The sequence below is a fragment of the Elephas maximus genome, chromosome 14 (assembly GCF_024166365.1).
Source record: "Elephas maximus indicus isolate mEleMax1 chromosome 14, mEleMax1 primary haplotype, whole genome shotgun sequence".
Lineage (NCBI taxonomy): Eukaryota > Metazoa > Chordata > Mammalia > Proboscidea > Elephantidae > Elephas > Elephas maximus.
In genome coordinates this window covers 99,524,530-99,541,705 of record NC_064832.1, presented here as the reverse complement: position 1 = coordinate 99,541,705, position 17,176 = coordinate 99,524,530, and the positions used below count along the sequence as shown (strand labels likewise).

The following is a 17,176-nucleotide window of genomic DNA, read 5'->3' as shown; positions in this document are numbered from 1 at the left end:
CCAGGTCCTTCTTCCTAGCCTGTCTTAGTCTGGAAACTCAGCTGAAAACTGTCTTGCATGGGTGACCCCGCTGGTGGTGTAGTTTCCAGCATCAAAGCAACATTCAAGCCCCCACATTATGACAAACTGACAGATGTGTTGGGTACAATGGTGACAGGTGCCTGGAAATGTGGGAAGTGGTAGAAGAAGAGGAGAGGGTGGATTATAGAGACACAGATGTAGGGATGAGAGGAAGAATTGAAGAAAACCTGGAGAGTCCTTGTTTTGAAGATGATCCCCCAAAATGGTCTGTATCCAGAAAGCCCTGGACCAGGATAGGCTTGGGGTAGAAAAATGACTGAACATTTGTGGTTGACAAAGTAGAAAGTTTTTCATGCATATTATCTCATTAAATTTTTATACGCCTTGACACACAGCTATTATTATCCCTACATTGCATCTGATTAAGAGAATTGCTCAGGATCCTGGTATAGCTGCTGAGTTCCAGAGGGCAGCTCCAGGCTGCTTCTCCAGAAGTTGGCAGGGAGCAATTTTTAGACCACAGCACCTGTGCTCTACTGGAAACACAGCAAGCCAAAAAACGCTTCCTAGCAACAATGGGCTTGCTTCCTTTTTTTTTGCGAATTTGACGTCTTCCATGTGTACAAATTTGTGACATCAGTTACATCAATCATGTTGTGCAATCACCATCAGGATCCATTACCAAATTTTCCATCACCATACACAGAAGCTCAGTGCCCTACTTCCTCTTTTAGGAGAATAACCCATTTTAGTTTGTTCTTCTAGCAACATCACTGTGTGAAAAAGGAGAATAAAATGTGGTTTCCATTATCTTCTAGATTTGCAGGAGTTCAATTTTGACCAGTTTAAATCCTCTATGTGTATTTGGGAAATGCTGGTGGGTCAGTGGTTAAGAGCTACAGCTGCTAAGCAAAAGGCTGGCCATTCAAATCCACCAAGCACTCCTTGGAAACTCTATGGGGCAATAGTACTCTATCCTATAGGGTCGCTGTGAGTCAGAATCAACTCGACAACATGGGTTTGGTTTGGTATTTTTGTTATGAATATTTGAGTGGTTCAGACAATAGACCAGGGCTCTTCATTAAGAAAAATATCCTAAGCTGCCATTGGTCCACAGTGTAGACCCAGGACATGGCCAGGGCTCCGTACCCAGGTCAGGTCGGCCACAGGATATACAGCAGAAGGTGCAAGCAGTGGGAGGGAGAGCGGGGCTGTTGGCTCTGTGTTACCAGGCATCTTCCTGAAGACACTGAGCACAGAGATGCCTGGAAATACACAAAGACTGATAAAGATGAAATGAGGATTGCTCACGGAACGTGTTCTGACTCACAGACCGTTGGTCACGAACTCCTACCCAGGCTACAGGAGGCCTGGCCCTCTACGGCTCAGGCTCTGAAAGAAAACCTGACAATTCCAGCACAAAGTGAGGCATTCTGTGATGAATTATAAGATAAGAAATGGAATTTAAAATCAACTTGCCCAAGTGGATCGTAGAGCTCTGCTATGGAATCATGAACTCTCACTCACACAAGGTATCTCGTAAGAAGGAACCCACAAGCAGCTTCGGGAGGGAAACATGCTTCTCCAGAGAGAACTCAGGAACTGACCAAGGGGCACAGAAAGCTGGTCTGCATACACGTGGCAAATATATAAAATGTGTATACGTACCATACACACACACACACACATATACAGGCATGCAATTCGTAATGTCCATGATCCATGCTTGAAATAGGACGTTAAGTGATGTGGACGTTGTGCAGACACCATATTATATAAAGGCAGTCCCTGGATTACAAACGAGTTCCCTCCCTAAGTCTGTCTTTAAATCGAATTTGTGTGCAAGTTCATATCTAACATCAGTTAGTAAAATGTTTGTCTTAGTATATAGCATATAGTGTACCTTTCTATGCATAAAAACATTATAGAAACACTTCCAGATACACTGAACATCTTTAACATAATAACACAGTAATAGTAATATTTTGATGCTTTGCAAAGTAGCATCCTTTTGATTTGTATGTACCTCAAATTTTTAATATAATAGGCTTTATAGGGATTAGTTCATAACAACGAGTCGTACATAAGTCAGGAGTTTGTAACCCAGGGACTATGGAGATATATGCAGTCAGACATGGCCCAATTGGATGTTATGTGGCATGTGACTGTATATATATGTATATGTATACGTGTATGTTATCAGGTGCCTTTGGGTCAGTTCAGACTCATAGCCACCTTATGTTCTACAGAACGAAACACTGCCCGGTCCTGTGCCATCCGCACAATCACTGTTATGCTTAAGCCCATTCTTGTAGCCACTGTGTCAATCCAGTGTTGAGGGTCTTCCTCTTTTTGCTGACCCTCTACTTTACCAAGCATGACGTCCTCCTCCAGGAACTGATCTCTCCTGATAACCTGCTGAAAGTATATGAGACGTAGTCTTGCCATCTTTGTTTCTAAAGAGCATTCTGATCGCACTTCTTCCAAGACAGATTTCTTCTGTTCATTCTTTTGGCGGTCCATGGTATATTCAATATTCTTCTCCAAGACCAAAATTCAAAGGCATTACCTCTTCGATCTTCCTTATTCATCATCCAGCTTTCACATGCATATGAGGTGATTGAAAACGCCGTGGCCTGGGTCCGGTTCACCTTAGTCTTTGCTTTTCAACACAGAGAGTCCAGCTTCTCCTTGTCATGCTTGAGCCCATTGTTGCAGCCACTGTGTCGATCCATCTCCTTGAGGGTCCTCCTCTCTTTCACCGACCCTCTACTCTACCAAGCATGATGCCTATATATATATGTGTGTGTGTGTGTGTGTGTGTGTGTATACATATGCAAAGGCATTCAACTGTATGGATCATAACAAATTATGGATAACATTGCGAAGAATGGGAATTCCAGAACACTTAATTGTGCTCATGAGGAACCTTTACATAGATCAAGAGGCAGTTGTTCGGACAGAACAAGGGGATACTGATTGGTTTAAAGTCAGGAAAGGTGCGCATCAGGGCTATATCCTTTCACCACCCCTATTCAATCTGTATGCCTAGCAAATAATCTGAGAAGCTGGACTATATGAAAAAGAAAGGGGCATCAGGATTGGAGGAAGACTCATTAACAACCTGTGTTATGCAGATGACACAACCTTGCTTGCTGAAGGTGAGGAGTACTTGAAGCACTTACTGATGAACATCAAAGACCACAGCCTTCAGTATGGATTGCACTTCAACATAAAGAAAACAAAAATCCTCACAACTGGACCAATAAGCAAAATCATGATAACTGGAGAAAAGATTGAAGTTGTCAAGAATTTCATTTTACCTGGATCCACAATCAACAGCCATGGAAGCAGTAGTCAAGAAATTGCACAATGCATTGGGCAAATCTGCTGCAAAGGACCTCTTTAAAGTGTTAAAAAGCAAAGATGTCACCTTGAAGACTAAGGTGCGCCTGACCCAAGCCATGGTACTTTCAATCGCATCATATGCATGTGAAAGCTGGACAATGAATAAGGAAGACCTAAAAAGAATTGATGCCTTCGAATTTTGGTGTTGGTGAAGAATATTGAATATACTATGGACTGCCAAAAGAATGAACAAATCTGTCTTGGAAGAAGTGCAACCAGAATGCTCTTTAGAAGCGAGGAAGATGAGACTGCGTTTTACGTACTTTGGACATGTTGTCAGGAGGGATCAGTCCCTGGAGAAAGACATCATGCTTGGCAAAGTACAGGGTCAGTGGAAAAGAGGAAGACCCTCAACGAGGTGGATTGACACAGTGGCTACAACAATGAGCTCAAGCGTAACAATGATTGCGGGGATGGCGCAGGACCAGGAGGTGTTTCACTCTGTTGTGAATAGGATCACTATGAGTCGGAACCAATTAGATGGCACCTAACAACAACAACAGATTTGCCAGCTTTCACTGGTGTTTGCGAAGCTTGTGACCAGCAAAATCAGTGTGCCCAGGACCAACAAGCTTTCTTTCTTTCAAAAAAGAAACAGAAATTATTTAAAGTTTAAATACTTTTAGAGAAAAATATGATCCCTCTATTTCACCTTGCCCACTACCACTGCCGTCAAGTTGAATCCAATCCCTAGCAACCCTACAGGACGGGGTGGAACTGCTCCATAAGGTTTCCCAGAAGCGCTGGGTAGATTCAAACTGCCGACCTTTTTGGTTAGCAGCCGTAGCCCTTAACAACTGTACCACCAAGGTTTTACCTTAGTAGACAATAATTTACATTGTTATAACATTTCTGATTTTTTTTATTTAGTATATGCTTAGTTTTAAGTGATTCTGGTTTTCTATATATACTAAACTTCATTTAAATTTTTATCCATCATGACTTTGTGTGCTTCTTTTTTGGTATAGTCATTGTTTTTTATTTATTATTTGAAATGGCTGTATAAAAGTCTGTTAAGTTGCAGGATAATAATTTACTTCCTTATCTTATTTTTAGGCTTTGGTGGTTTTTTCAGTATTTAATCAAAATGATGTCTCTAATCCTTGTGTCTGTATCCCTCTGACTTAATTCTTTAGGATAACAGGCATGCTGACTAGCAGATATTCAGGCTTTGGAAGAAGAAAGGTCTGAGTTCAGATCCTGACTTGGCCACTTTTAGGCAAGGTGTCCTTGGGGATGTGAGCGATCCCCTGAGGCTCAGAGCCTCTCTTTACAGGGAGAACAATGACTGCACTGCAGGGTTATGAGGCTGCTGGGAGAACACAGTATGGGGTCTAACATGGCCTGTGACACATAATAGCTTCAGGAAGGGCCGAGCTAGTGCTGCAGCAAAAAACTACTACAGCAATTGTTAAGTCAGAATGTCAGAGCCTCCCCTGACCCTCCATCCACCAGGTGACACACTGCCCCTCAGCAGCCCACTCCTCTACCTAAACTGGAAAGCTTCCCATAGCTGGAGCAGAAGCCAAGGCACCCAGCAGAGTAAGAGCAAGAAAGAAGGAAAAATTCCACACCAGCCAAGCCTGGAGGACCAGCTCCCGGCTGCTGAAATCTGACAGAATGGGGAGTAGCTGCAGCGTGCAGGAAAACTGCAGAAGGGAGGAGGAGGCTTTTAAAAGGCGGTTCCCTGGGCTATGAATCCGACCCCTTTAATGTTCTTCAGTGGATAAAAATCAAGACTGCAGTCACTTTTTAAAATCTCCCGTGGTTGCTAATCTCTCCCTCTGGGATGTAACTGCTCTGAGCATAAGCAGTGCAGATTCCCAGGCATCCACGGGTGACACCATCACCATCACCATCACCATCACCATCACCATCATTCTTACCATCGGCATTTACTCACCAGTGAGATGTGACCACTAGCATTTCACTATTTAGAAAAACTGGCCTATATTGGTCCAGCTACCTTTCAAAAGAACTGTGCCAAGACCCTTCCGTCTTCTGTGCCAGTCTTCCAGTTGGGGGGCTTTGTCAGCCATCTGGCATCTGCTCTCCGGAAACCTGAGTACCCCAGGTGTCTGGGCTTGCTGTTGACTCAGGTGGAGGAGCACACAGCAACCCAGCCTTTAGGGAAGGGGAGCTGGTGAGGATGCACTTTTCTCACAAGTGGCAAAGGCAAGGCAAGGACTTGACACCCGTTCTCTCCCCAGACACCTCCCCCCTTCTCTGGCTGATCCTTAATGTTTGTTGTCTTAGCAACTCCATAGTACACTGTACATAATAAACCCAAACTGCAGGAAATCTCACCCTGACCACCCAACAGAGAAGAACGGCAGTTTCTGTCTTAATGGATCCAATTCTTAGAAGCTCCTCAGAGGCTGAGTACAGGAAAACTGATGACACTTTTCAAGACAATTTATCTTCTTGACCTGAATACCTAATGAAAATGTAAAACAACAAACAAACCAAATCTTTATTAGTTCACGGTTACAATTAACATTTTGCTGAAGATAAATCAAAAATGGCTGGAGCAATACATCACTAGGGAACTGCCAGAAATTCAAGCCGGATTTAGAAGAGGGCAAGAACCAGGGATATCATTGCTGATGTCAGATGGATCCTGGCTGAAAGCAGAGAATACCAGAAAGATAATTATTTGTGCTTTATTTATACATTTATTTTGGTGTTTGTGCATTTAGGGTTTGTGTGTGTGTGTGTGTACGTTAGGTGAAAGTCTACACAGCAAATAGGTTTCCTGTCTGATACTTTGTACATGAAGTATTCCATGGCATCGGCTGCATTCTCCACAGCCTGTCAGCACTCTCCCCATTTCCATCCTAGGTTCTCCATTTCCCTTCTTCCTGATTTTCAACCCCTTTTGATCTTATATAATTGATTGTTCTAAGGAGCATGTTCCTCTTGGGAATTACTGTTTATTTTATGGACCCATCTATGGTGGTCTCTGGGAATGGCTTTCAGTTCGAGTTCAGAAGGCTGTCTTAGGGCCATAGGCTCGGATAGTCCTCCAGTCTCTGTTAGGCCAGAAGTCTGGTCTGTTTTGTGAATTTGATTTTTTGATCTACAGATTTTCTCCTACTCTCTCTGGGACCCTCTGTTGTGATCCTGGTCAGGGCAGTTGGTAGTGGTAGCTGGGCACCATCTAGTTCTTCTGGTCTCGGGGTCATGTAGGCTGTGGTTCATGTGGTCCATTAGTCCTGTGCACTAAATGTTCCCTTGAGTCTTTGGTTTTCTTCACTCTCATTTGCTCCAGATGGTAAACTGTGATTTATTAACTATACAAAGGCATTCAGCTGTGTGGCTTATAACAAATTATGGATAATATTGCAAAGATTGGCAATTCCAGAACATTTAGCTGTGCTCATGTGGAACCCGTACATAGATCAAGAGGCAGTCGTTCAAACAGTGCAAGGGGACATTGCGCAGTTTAAAATCAGGAAAGGTATGTGTCAGGGTTGTATCCCTTCACCACACTTATTCAGTCTGTATACTGAGCATATAATCAGAGAAGCTGGACTGTATGAAGAAGAACTGGGCATCAGGATCGGAGGAAGACCCATTAACAACATGCGATATGCAGATGACACAACCTTGCTTGCTGAAAGTGAAGAGGACTTGAAGCACTTACTGATGAAGATCAAAGACCTTTTCTTTTTCACATGTTCCAAACCTCAAACCATTTGGACAATCCCTGCTTCCTTTCATGAAAGGAGGTAGCAGAGGAAACTAAGTATTGAAAAAGCACAGTCTTGTTGGTTTTGCCATGGTTTTCACTGGTCAGTTGTTGTTGGGTGCCGTAGAGTTGGTTTGAGCTCATATTGACCCCTTGGGTCAGAGCAGAACTGCCCCATAGGGTTTCCTTATTTATTCTGCTCCTTGGAAACCCTTTGAGGCAGTTCTACTCTGTCCTATAGGATCGCTGTGAGTTTTTTAAATCTTTACAGGAGCATATCACCAGGTTTTTTCTCCCACGGAGCTGCTGGGTGGGTTTAAACCGTCAACATTTTGGTTAGAAGCAGAGCGCTTAACTGTTGCACCACCAGGGCTCCTTCCATCGGTCAGGAGCAGAGAATTTCCTCTTCCCCAGCCAGACCTGCTCCTACATGCAAAACAGCCTTATCTGATGCCTGGAAGAGGAGAAAAACAGGTTGAGTCCCAGACATATGGAAAAAGTCTGGCACATAGCACTCAATAAATGTTATCTTTTCACATTCCTTGCATTTTTTCAGGGGCTTCCAGCCCAACAAAAATCTCTTCATTTGATCTCATTCACTCAGTCACTAACCCTCTTCAGACAATCATTACTGAGCCTACAGAACTGACTGTGGAATTACTGAGTTTAGATGATATTTAAAGAGAAATATCTGATCCTATCCAAATCACTGTATTTAATTTTGGAGTATAATTTCGTCATCTCTCCTTGGGTCAGTATCACGCTGACGTCACTAAAGGACAATATAGACAGAGGAGGAAGTGAAGCGACAAGAATGTCCCTGAGAGGAGCTGGGCTATTGGGCACCATGCCGACCAAGGATGCGTCAGGGCACTGCGGACACCCAGAGAATGAGACAGAGACAGGCCAGTGTGGCCCACACAGAGAAGATACTGGACAGCAAACAAACAAAGAACGGGCTTCAGAGTGTGGCAGCTGATCCAAAGAAAATACACGAGCCAGGTGGACACTGGAAAGAGGAAGCAGGCCTGCTTGATCAAGGCGATCATGGAGCTAAGACCTGGAGGATAAGAAGGAGGGTTCTGTGCCAAGGCCTGAGGACAGAGGCTTCAAGGCCTAGGAAAGTATGAGTGTGGCCAACTCAAAGGGCAGAGAGAAGCCCAGTGTTCCTGGGGCAGACAGAAGCCAAATGTTCCTGGGGCAGCAGTTGGAGCCCAGCTGGTCGTTCGTCCCTAGAGAACCACCCCCCAAAAAAAAGCCTGTTGCTGTCACATTGATTCCAACTCATAGCCACCCCATGTGGCAGAGTAGAACTGTCCATAGGGTTTCCGAGGCTATAATCTTTATGGAAGATTGCTAGGTCTTTCTCCTGTGGAGCCTCTGGGTGAGTTTCAACTGCTGACCTTTTGGTTAGAGGCTGAGCACTGAACCACTACATCACCAGGACCAGTAGAGAAACGGGTAGGTAAAAATACGGATGTACCATGTAGTAGTTCAAGCCACAGATCACAAGATATGCACAGAGTCACATGGATGGATTATAAAAACATTGTGCTCATTGAAAAAAAGCAGAAAACAGAATGAGTCTAGTAACCAAGCACCATTTATGAAAACGTAAAAGACATGCACATTAAACAACAAGATATGAAAAAAAAAATGCATTCCAATAAAGAGGTACAAGTTAAATATACTAAAATATATTAAGGATATGGGTGGGAGTGAGGTAGGAGATAAAAGGAATCAATCAGTTAATCAATCATCCTCCTGCACACCAAAGGTGATAATATGGCGTGAAAAGAGTATGATGAACTCAATCCTCTTGGCCTGAAGGCACACCGGGAGGAAGGGAAAGAAGAGGGAAGGGAAATACAGCAGAACAATGTAGCTAGAGAAAAACAGCAAGGGGTAACCCAACAAACCCAGTGCCATCGAGTTGATTCCTACTCAGAGACAAAATAAAGTTGTAGGTATCCACAAAGAGTTGGACTTTTATGATAATTTTCACTGGAAGGTTTTAAGGAGGGAGTGATATTATCTTACTTAGATTTTTTTTAAAGTTTACTCTGTGTGGAGAAGAGATTCGAGATGGGTAAGAATGGAAGTAGGAAGACCAGTTAGGAAGCTTTTGTAGTGCCTGGGAAGGAGACAATTGGGACTTTGACAATGGTGGTAGCAATGGAGATGATAAGAAGTTGTTGGATTTAGGAAGTATTTTGGAGGAAAGGCCAAAAAAAATTTTTTTTGAAGGAGCAGATAAAAAAAAAAACTTGAAGAAGTGGATCCAGGGTGTGTGAGTGAGAAAAGAAGCCAGGGAGGGTGTTTCTAATGTCTTGTGTTGCTCAACTGGGTAGATGGCAGTACCATTCGCCAATACAGGCAAACCTATACCTATTGAACTGATTCCCCTTGATCTTCCAGATAATTTCAGAATTGTCCCTAACAAGTAGTCTATTAAGTAGTTTTTACTTATTATTTACATATGTTAACTGATATCTCACTCAGCTGAAGGTCCATATAGGTTTTCAGCCTTTTATAACGAATATATTTTCAGAACCCAGTTGTCTGCAAAATTTCTACTGAGAGCTGAGTTGAGTACCATAAATGGAGTCAGGATTTTGCATACAGTAGGTACTCAAATATTTAATTAAAAAATTGACTCTTTGAAATTGCTGATCCAGAATCTCATTCCTATGTGGCCAGGAGGTTGGAAAGAGGAGAGAACTATAAGGTCATCTTTGAAATAGCGAGGAAGTGTAGTGGCTAGAAGGAGGTGTGTCAGTGGTGTTGATGATGGCGGTAGTGGTTGTGGTAGTGATGGTGGTGTTCGTGGTGGTGATGATGATGGTGGTGTGGGTGGTGATAGTAGTGTGATTAATTTTAAAGAGAGATAGGACAAGTTTTCATGGAATTTGTGGCATTTGGGATAGATCTTGAAAGCAAAGAGCTGTGGAGTGCACAGTCTGTTCCAAAACAGCTGGGAGTGCAGAGGGAGGAGGCTCAGGTGACACTCAGGCCAGATTTTATGGAGGGCCTTGCTCTATGACTGTTAGGTGTCTTTGTTATATGAAGATGCAATATGGGCGATGGTACATCTAAGATGATTCCTAGGTTTTCCAGCATAGGCAGCAGGGTGCTACTCCCCCAAATAGAGAACATTTAGTTGAAAAATGAAGGAGTAGGGTCTAATTTTGGATATATTGAAGTTTAAAAGACAGAGAAAATACTAGTGGGTGTCCAGAATCAGGCCATCAGTTAGCTCTGAAGCTCAGGAGAGAGGTTAGGAGATAAATTTGAGAATTATCCAAATGAAATGACAGTTAAAGCACCAGGAGAGAAGGGGGGGCCAGGGAGAGTGAAGAATGGAAACTGCATAGGGCTCAGGACAGAATCCTGGGAACACCAACTTTTATGAATCAGGCAGATTGTGGTGGTGGTTACAAGAACCTACAAGTGTGATAGAGTTTCATAGCACCGTGCACCAACCCACCCAGCGGCTCTGCAGGAGAAAGACCAGGTGATCTGCTCCTATGAAGATTACTGCCTAGGAAACCTTACGGGGCAGTTCCACGCTGTCACATGGGGTTGCCATGAGTCACAATTGACTTGACAGCACTAACAACAGCAGCATATACCAAAAAGGAATCCCTGAGTAGAGCAAACGGTTAAGCGCTTGACTACTAGCTTAAAAGTTGGAGGTTTGAATCCACCCAGAGGCACCTTGGAATACGGGCCTGGCAACCTGCTTCTGAAAGGGCACACAGCCTTGAAAACTCAATAGTGCAGTTCTATTTTTTTTTTTACTCTGCACACATAGAGTCACCATGAGTCAGAATTGACTAGACAGCAACTAACAACAATGTGCACCAAAAAAAAAAAAAAAAAGAGTACGTGTAAAAACTGGTAAAATCCAAATAAGGTCTATACTGGTAGTACCCAACTTAGGACGGAGCTCTGTTCCGACAACTCTGTTGTCAGTCAAAAACCTCATTTATTTTTAGTTGCCATTATTATTGCCTTTTATGATCAGTATCTTTATAAATCTCATTTTTATTTGTATTTGGGGGTTAGAAATATTACATATAAACTTACAGATACATTTTAATACACACATACATAAAAAAACACACAAATCATAAAAATTTACAGAAAGAAACATTAGTCCTGCGCCACCCTCAGTGTTCGAGCCCATCGCTGCAGCTATTGTGTCAATCCATCTTGTTGGATTGAAATCAGTTTCAGAAATAGACGGCAGTTTCCTCTGGTGTTGCTTTTATTTGAAAACTTCATGGGTTCTATGATTCAGAATTTTTTTTTCTTTTGGTGAGAGAGTTTGGAAATATCACCCTTAAGAAAACAAATTCTTTGAACATTGAGGTTCTGCTTAGTTTAATGCATTTTGTTCCAAAAAGTTTGAGGTAATACAGATAGTGTACATGACTGGGATAGAAAAACGTATACTGTTACTCACTTCTAGATGGAAATAATTACATCATATTGATGCTGAAATCGATATAAATGACGTTACTAGGTTGCCGTGTAATATTCTTATGTTGTGGATTTTAGCCTCAGTATACCACATCTGTGCCTAACGTGAGTGTTATATACCAACTCCTGTGACATTTCTGGGCAAAGTCATCTAACATTACAGATTTCCAACTTGTCATTGAAATTATAAAGGTTGTCAATGGTGATACTCAGGGATTAAGAGAAAAGGACAGGGTCGCTTTGGGTTAAAAGTGGTAACTCCTGTAACATCTGGAACTTCGGGGGGGGTGGAAGGAGATTTCTTACCAGATGTATGCAAGAACTTTTTACTTAATAAGTTGATTCACCTGCATATATAAGCACATGTGGTGCAATGGATCCCTTTTGTGTGGCCTTTCTCACCGTAATCTTGTAACTCCCACCCATGTGATTGGGGAGGAGGGGACTGTGCAAATAAGGTAATTGTGACCCACCGAGGGGGCTGGTCAGTTTTGCCATGTCCACTGGGCTTAAAGACAGCCAGCTGTTGATCTTGATTCTCCTTCCTTGTGAAGTTAGAGGACATCAGATGCTGCCCCCACGCCACTTTTACAGCACAACACATTTATTCAGTCTCACGGTTCCGTGAAATGGAGAAAGTAATACCGTACAGAGTGGTTTTGAGGGTTAAATGAAATAATATGTACACAAAGTGCTTGGTACAGTACTAAATAAATGTTAGTTCTCTTTCCTCCTCCTCTTCATGAATGCTTAGTCTTTCTCTAGTGTTTCCATCTCAGGAAACAGCACCTCGACCCACACAGCTGCTTAAGCTCCAGACCTAGAAGAGACATTTAACACCTTCCCCTCCACTGCGACCTCCTCCCAATTCCATGAACTTACAACAGCAATTGGTTTAGCTATACAATACTCATCATTCTGGTTGTATCCTTTCACCATATTTATTCAATGTGCACGCTGAGCAAATAATTCCTTGAAGCTGGGCTATATGAAGAACGGGGCATCAGGATTGGAGGAAGACTCATTAACAACATGAGATAAGCAGATGACACAACCTTGCTTGCTGAAAGTGAAGAAGACTTGAAGCACTTACTGATGAAGATCAAAGACCACAGCCTTCAGTATGGGTTACACATCAACAAAGAAAATAAAAATCCTCACAACTGGACCAATAAGCAACATCATAATAAACAGACAAAAGATTGAAGTTGTCAAGGATTTCATTTTACTTGGATCCACAATCAACAGCCATGGAAGCAGCAGTCAAGAAATCAAATGATGCATTGCGTTGGGCAGATCTGCTGCAAAAGACCTATTCAAAGTGTTAAAAAGCAAAGATGTCACCTTGAAGACTAACGTGTTCCTGATCCAAGCCATGGTGTTTTCAATTGCCTCATATGCATGAAAAGCTGGACAATGAATAAGGAAAACCAAAGAAGAATTGATCCCTTTGAATTATGGCATTGGCAAAGAATATTGACTATACCATGGACTGCCAGAAGAACGAACAGAACAAATCTGTCTTGGAAGAAGTACATCCAGAATGCTGCTTAGAAGCAAGGATGGCAAGACTACCTCTCACATACTTTGGACATGTTATCAGGAAGGACCAGTCTCTGGAGAAGGACATCATGCTTGGTAAAGTAGAGGGTTAGCAAAAAAAAAAGGAAGGCCCTTAATGAGATGGACTGACACAGTGACTGCAACAATGGGCTCAAGTATAACGATTGCATGGGTGGCGCAGGATCGGGCAGTGTTTTATTCTGTTGTACGTAGGGTTGCTATGAGTCAGAACTGACTTGATGATACCTGACAAAAACAATAACAACATTCTGGGACACTGATTTGATTTTACCTGTTTCTTTAGTGGCAATGAAACCCCAGCAGTGTAGTGGTTAAGAGCTATGGATAATAACAAAAGGTTGCCAGTTTGAATCCACCAGGCAGTCCTTGGAAACTTTATGGGGCAGTTTTACTCTGTCCTATAGGTTCACTATGAATTTTTTTATAGGTTCACTATGAGTCGGAATCAACTCAACAGCAATGGATTTAGTTTTTGGTTTTTTGGTTTTAGTGGCAATGAAGGAATATTCTCTAAAGATCAAAAATTTAAACTGTAGGAAAAGTATCATTTTTAATTCACACAAGTGATTGGAGAGTAAAATTGTTGTTAGCTGCCTTCTAGTCAGTTCCGACTCATAGCGACCCCGTGTACAACAGAACAAATTGCTGCCCGGTCCTGCGCCATCCTCACGTCTGTTGCTATGTTTGAGCCTACTGTTGCAGCCACTGTGTCAATCCAACTCACTGAGGGTCTCCCTCTTTTTCACTGACCCTCTATTTTAGCGAGTATCTTAGGCTGTGTTCTCTAGAAAAGCAAAACCAGTAATGTGTGTGTGGAGAGAGAGAGAGAGATTTATATCAAGAAAATGGCTCACACAGTTTTCAGAGGGTGTAAGTCCCAAGTCTGTGAGGCAGGAAGAAAATTCTGCTGATCCACACCAGCAAACTGCTAGCCCAAGTCCCAAGAACGAGAGGCCAGAGGAACAAGAGCCAGCTGCAGGATCTGAAACAAGCAAAGGCCCCAGCAAGGCAAGCAGGAAGGAGGTAGGCAGGGGAGGGTGGGGAGAGGAAGGCTAAAGGGGCTGTGAGCTGCCACACGCCCTGTCCTGGCCAGTACCACTCACCAGATCCCATCATGGGGGTGATCATGTATCAGATTTCAACACGGAAGTGATCACAACATTATACAACTGCCAAAACACTGAGAATCATGGCCCAGCCAAGCTGACACTCAATCTTAACCATCACACTAAGCATGATGTCCTTTTCTAGTGATCGGTCTTTCCTGGTGATGTGTCCAAAGTAAGTGAGCCAAAGTCTTGCCATCCTCACTTCTAAGGAGCATTCTGGTTGCATTTCTTCTAAGACTGGTTTGTCCATTCTTCTGGCAGTCCATGATACATTCAACATTCTTTGCTAACACCACAGTTCTAATGCATCATTTCATTTTTCATTGTCCATCTTTCACATGCATGTGAGTAAATGACCTATTTTTTTACTGTGTTGAAAGCACATTTTTGAAATTCAACAAGCTCTTAAATAGTGCTTACAATGTGCCAGGCACAATTCTAATAACTTTACAAATGCTGACTCATGAAGCAGTACTGTCATTACCCTCAGTAGTGAGGGAACTGGGACACAGATGGATAAAGAAACTTGCCCAAGTTCACAGAGCGGGCCGGTCGAAGTCCCAGAATGTAAACTCAGGTAGTTGGCTCCAGGGTCCATGTTTGTAACCACCCCACCTACTATCACTCTTGGAGTATCAAGAAAACCATTTGCCACTGAGTTGACTTTGACTCATGGCGACCCCATGTGTGTCAGAGTAAAACTGTGCTGTATGGCTGATTTTTTTTTTAGATTGCCAGGCCTTTCTTCCAAGGTGCCCCTGGGTGAACTCAAACCTCCAAACTTTTGGTTAGTAGCCATGCACATTAACTGTTTGAACCACTAAGGGACCTCATAGGGTACAGAATGTTGCATATATTATCTGTATAACCCTTAGCACAATTCTATGATGTAGTTATTGTCGTCCCAATTGCACAAAGGTGGGAACTGAAGCTTTGAGGGTAAACTATTTGTCTGAGTCATGTAGGTAGTAGGTCAGACTGCTAGAATTCAAACAAAGGTCCACTTGATAGCCCATGATGTTAAGTATTATGTTTATTTTTAGAGTTAAACTGAAGACACCACTAATTTTCTAGCTTTGGCAAAAATTACTCTTTACTAAGATGTTTCAGATTCTCTCAACGTCTGTTACCTTTTGGGAACTGGATAGCCAATAAGCCAGTGCTGTGGTATGGTAGAAAAAGCAAAGTTTCCCGTTTAAATGACTGCCCCGCCACTTGCTAGCACAAGACTGTGACCATGTTATTTAACACCAATGAACTCCACTTCCCATAATTTGGGGGGAATTCAAAGAGAATGCACAGAGAGTACTCATGCTGAGCACACAGCAGTTATCCAACAAAATGTGAATCTCTAAAAACAATAGTTCTGAAAAAAATCTTCAGGCCTAGGTTTGAATTGCCTTGACCATGTGTGTGGTTTGGAACACATTACACAAACCTTCTCAGTTTACTTTTCTTCATTTCAGGATAATTGTCTTATTGGTTCACTGGGAGATTAAATAAAATGATGGATATAAAAATGTCAGAGGAGAATCTTTCACATTATCCGAGTTCAAGAAACCATATTTATTACTAGAGTGCCTTGAATTTAATTTTTCAGAAAACTTAGTGGAAACCATTGTGATCTTAAAAAATTAATCGAATTCCAAAAGTCCTTACTTATTCTGATGGAGTAATTTATCCACCTGGAGAGTAACTCACTGGTAGAGTAGGCTTACTATATTATATATGCAGTTTCCTGTGCTGTTTAATATTGATTTTGTTGGCATTTTAATTTCTGTCACTTTAGGGCTGCATAAAAAGCACCCCGCAGTTACAATCAAGCCTTGCGACTAAACAGTTCCGGGACGCTTAGCTGTGCTATGATTTGACACCCAGTGACTCGTCTGTATGTAAATCAGACGAAGGACATTTTATGGATGGCAGAACTGCTCTTTCAAAAGAAACAGGTACCCCAGTGGTCACGGTCCCCAGACCTTCTGTTAGCCCAAGACAGGAACCATTCCCAAAGCCAACTCTTCAGAGATTAGACTGGACTATGGGATAGAAAATGATACTGGTGAAGAGTAAGCTCCTTGGATCAAGTAGACACATAAGACTATGTGGGCAGTTCCTGTCTGGGTGGGAGATGAGAAGGGAGAGGGGATCAGAAGCTGGCCAAATAATGGACACGAAAAAAGACAGTGGAGGGAAGAAGTGTGCTGTCTCATTAGGGAGAGAGCAATTAGGAGTATTTTAGCAAGGTGTATATAAATTTTTTATATTTTATTTTTTTCATTTTACTTGGATCCACAATCAACAGCCATGAAAGCAGCAGTCAAGAAATCAAAAGACACATTGCATTGGGCAAATCTGCTGCAAAGGACCTCTTCAAAGTGTTAAAGAGCAAAGATGTCACCCTGAAGACTAAGGTGCACCTGACCCAAGCCATGGTATTTTCAATCGCATCATATGCATGTGAAAGCTGGACAATAAATAAAGAAGACTGAAAGAGTTAACGCCTTTGAATTGTGGTATTGGCGAAGAATACTGAATATACCACGGACTGCCAAAACAACGAACAAATCTGTCTTGGAAGAAGTGTGGCCAGAATGCTTCTTAGAGGCAAGGATGGCGAGACTGCGTCTTACATAATTTGGACACGTTGTCAGTAGGGATCAGTCCCTGGAGAAGGACATCATGCTTGGCAGAGTACAGGGTCAGAGGAAAAGAGGAAGACCATCAACAAGGTGGATTGACACGGTGGCTGCAACAATGAGCTCAAGCATAACAATGATTGTAAGAATAGCGCAGGACCGGGCAGTGTTTCATTCTGTTGTGCATAGGGTCGCTATGAGTTAAAACCGACTCTACGGCACCTAACAAAAACAACACGACA

The 17,176-nt window shown here is 42.4% G+C and overlaps 1 protein-coding gene across 1 annotated transcript in view; it reads right to left on the bottom strand.

Annotated features, from left to right (window-relative positions):
• LOC126058050 (zinc finger protein 699-like) overlaps positions 1-7,083 on the bottom strand; it is a 546,539-nt gene extending 539,456 nt beyond the window's left edge. The window contains exon 1 of the mRNA XM_049853043.1: positions 7,038-7,083. The gene's annotated coding sequence lies outside the window, so the exon portion shown is untranslated. The remainder of the gene's footprint in view (positions 1-7,037) is intronic.
• Between the last annotated feature and the right edge of the window lie 10,093 nt (positions 7,084-17,176).